Source organism: Octodon degus, unplaced genomic scaffold (assembly GCF_000260255.1).
Source record: "Octodon degus isolate 3935 unplaced genomic scaffold, OctDeg1.0 scaffold00135, whole genome shotgun sequence".
Lineage (NCBI taxonomy): Eukaryota > Metazoa > Chordata > Mammalia > Rodentia > Octodontidae > Octodon > Octodon degus.
In genome coordinates this window covers 7844765-7848778 of record NW_004524711.1, presented here as the reverse complement: position 1 = coordinate 7848778, position 4014 = coordinate 7844765, and positions in this window count along the sequence as shown.

The following is a 4014-nucleotide window of genomic DNA, read 5'->3' as shown; positions in this document are numbered from 1 at the left end:
GATGATTTTCTCAGGATTGAGGTAGTTTGTTTGTTTTAGGCACTGAGGCCCAGACTCACCTACACACATTTGATCAATTTTCTAGCTTCCTGTGGCTCCCAACAGTACTGTATTGTATTGTTCCCCCTACAAAACCCAAAACAACGATAGATTTTTTTATAGAAACAAATAGGAAATATCAGTTTAAAATATACCATATAGGACTGGTGAGATAGCTCAGTGACTAAACACCTGCTTTCAAGCACAGAGACCAGGGTTCAATCCTTGGTCCCATATACTGCATGCCCCTGGGGCATGCAGAGCCAAGACTGAGCCTGGCTGTGGTGGCTAATGCCTGTAATCCCAGACCTGGGGAGGCTGAAAACAGGAGGATCACTAGGAGTTACAACTGCATCATGAGAGACCCTGTACCAAATACATAAAAATGAAAATAAATAAACCATATATAATCAATTCATTTCTAGGAAAATGTCAAAACTATTCTTTTCCCCAGGTTGTTCAAGAAAATAATCGTTCTTGAATCTCATTATTTTTCAAACACAAATGTTTTCCATATTTAAGGTTTTATATAATTTTTTTACACATTTATAAATGTATGACTTGTGGTCCATCTTGCAGGATAGTACAACTATTTTCCTTGTGTTTAAGAGGTGTCAGTTATAAGTTGTCCATTGTCTTCTTCCTCATCTTGTAAAATCAAATTGGATCTTTTTCTTTGTAGTTTTTGTATTTTTGAAATATCAGTGATTTTTTTTTCCTTTTTTTTTCTTTGAGAAAAGGCCTTGATTGGGGAGATGGCTCAGTGGAATAAGTGCTTCCCTGGCAAGCCCTAGGGCCTGTGTTCAATCCCTGGTTCTGGAAAAAAATTAAATTAAATTAAATTAAAAAAATAAAAATAAAAATAAAAATAAAAAAGCTGAGAAAAGGCCTTGCTGTGTAGTTCATGCTGGCCTTTAACTCAGTGTGTAATCCAGGTTGGCCTCAAACTCATGGATAGCCTCCTGTCTCAGCCTTCTGAGTATTGGCAGTAGGGTTTTTTTGCTCCGAATGCCTTCAGGGCATGATTGGCTGGCTTGAGTTGTGGGGATCGAACCACAGCAACCCGAGCTGCACTGCTTTGTTGAAGCAGCCACTTAAAGAACTGAGCTAAGGGGCAGGCCCCCAGCCTTCTGAGTATTGGGATGACAGATGTGATCGTTGATTTGTAGTTTCATTGCTCAATTATCGCATAATTTGCAAGGGATAATTTTTTTTTGGTGTTTATTTAAACATATTTATGAGCCAGTATGTGATCTGCTGGTCTGCTTTGAAGAAAGCTTTGTTTCTCTGCTGATTTCCACTGGTCTCTGAAACTATTCAGCATTAACAGCCTCTGTTGAATTTGTATTTTTTTTTTAATGCATCCTGTATGTTAGCCAAAATAAGAACTATAAGTAGATCCTCCCCTCGCCCCCTCAAAAAAGAAAAAGCGCCAGCCAGATAGCTCAGTGGACTAAAACACCTGCTTAGGTAGGAGCAGGGACTGGCCTGCTGTGCCAGCCCCACCTCTGGGGCACACTGGGATAGTGATTGAGACTGGACATGGTGGTATGTGCCTATAATCCCAGTGCTTGGGAGGCTGAAAACAGGAGAATCGCTATGAGTCTGATCTACATAGTGAGACCCTGTCCTAAATATATTTAAAAAAAGAAAGAAAAGAACTACAAGTAGATTTCCAGGATAATCCAATGGAGGTTTTGTTGGGAAATGTACTATGGCATACGAGAAAATCTTCAGCTGATCGAGGAGTGTCAGAGTGATGCTTATAATGAGTATCAGCAGATCATATACTTGCATTTTTGTACCTTTCAAGGACCTGCTTGAGCACTTTCATATTGATGAGGACATGATGGAGGCAGATCAGTGTGGAATCATTGGGACTGACTGTAGGGTGGTGTCATCTGGCATAGGTCTGACTTTCAAGCCAACTATGGCAAGAATATAGCTCCTGGAGGAGCAGAGGATATCTGAGATATTTGCAGTTGTCTTGGCAGTAGCTGGGGGCACTTTGAGTTAAGCAGTTGCTTAACAATGCTAAATATCTTCCTAAAAATGGCAGGATGGAAACACTGACTACCATTGCTATTGAATCATTTGGAAGTCTGGCACAGTTGATCATGAAACCTTGGAGTTTAGAAATGTGGGGAATATCAACAATGGAGCCCACACACTCTCACATCTTTGCCCTGTCAAGCATGATTTCCCAACTGCTCTTCAGAGAGAAGGCATCAACACCTGAATGCTCTGGAGAGGGTGAGAGAAATAGTTCTTGTCAGCATGGCCTGGAGGATGTTCTGATGTAACCTCTGGGTTGCTGTGAGGGCCCTTGAGCTAGTTACCTCAGTCCACCCCTGAGGAGACAAGAAGGTAATGATAGGTGGGGACTCACAGTTGCCAATCAAGTCACTTTTGGCCCTAAGAAAGAAAATAGTAGGTGTGGCAGTTACTTAATGCTGAGACAAAATACCCAACACTTAGAAGAGCAAAGTTTTATTATAGCTCAGAATTTGTAGAGGCTTCAGTTCTGACTCCCAAGGCAGGGTGGTATGGCAGAGAAGAAACAGTCCATGGCAAAGCAAGGCAGGTAGAAAGCCCAAGAAGCAAGTGCTAGCAATGGCCCCCTTTCTGTTCTTTATATTCCTTTCAGGCTGTCCACTCTTACTAGGGGTCCCAACACCATACCATTAATCCCAGCATCACATTCTTAAGTTCTGTATCACATCTAGACCAGCCAACTTTGAAAAACTCCACCAGTGACCACATGAGGCTTTGAGAGGGTATCTAGATACAAGCCATAGCATTCTGCCCCTTGCCCCCAAAACACATGTACCTCCCTATGTGCATAAGGCATTTAGTCCATCTCCAAGAGCTGCTAAGGTCCTTACTGTTTCAGCATTGCTGAAGTCCAACTCAAAGATTTAAGGCCAACTCTTAGCTGTGAGTCCCTACACAAATGAAAAGAGAATTAAACACTTCCAACATATAATGACACATGAAAACTATTACATTCCAAAAGGTAGAAGGATAGAAAGTAACAGGTCCGAAGCAAATCCAAATTCCAGCAGGGCAAACATTAAGTCCTGTAGTTGCATGTCCTGTAGTAGCATTTTGCACAATGTGTGGCAAGATGTGAACTCCAAAAAGCTTGGTTGGCTCAGCCCCTATGGCAGTCAGTGGTTGTAGCTCCCATGGCTTCTCTCTTGGCCTGCTTTTCTCCCTCCTTGCAGCTTTCCTCAGATGATCCACATTCCTGGATTCTCCAACCTTCTGGGGTCCAATATATCTTCGGCTTTACAATCACAGCTTCACAAACTGCCCTCCCTGGATCACAATGTCTGTCCTTCCAAGTCTTCTGAAATCTGGATGGAAGCCTTTCTAACCCCACAACTCTTACATTTTATGTGTGCCTACAACCAGTACTACATGGATGATGCCAAGATCTGATGCCAGTTAGAGCAGTAGCTAGGCTTCCCTCTCTCTTGGCTGTGGGGGTCGAGTGCCTGGATTGCGGAGCACTCTGAACCCAATCCCAAGAAACAAATTCTCAAGGGCACTGTTATTCTGGAACATAGTGCTGTCTTCTCAAAGCAAAGTTTCTCACCTTTGTAACCCTGAGGCTTCAAATGCTAGAGTCCTGCTTTTTTTTTGTGATGCCTTCAGGCTGTCCTTCCCATCATTCTATTTTTTCTCAGCAATCAAGTTCTCTTCTCTTTTCTTTCTTTCTTTTTCTTTTCTTTTTTTTTTTTTTTGTGGAACCAGGGATTGAAGTCAAGCCCTTGCACTTGCCAGGCAAGCGCTTATTCTACTGAGCCATTCTTCTGCTCTATCTTTAGAAAAAATTTTTTTAATCTTTATTTATTTGGTACAGGGTCTCATTACACAGTTTGGACTCATAATGATCTTCCTGTCTCAGCCTCCCCAGAGCTGGGATTATAGGTGTGCTCCACCGTGCCTGGTTTCAGTAGCTGGCATGGT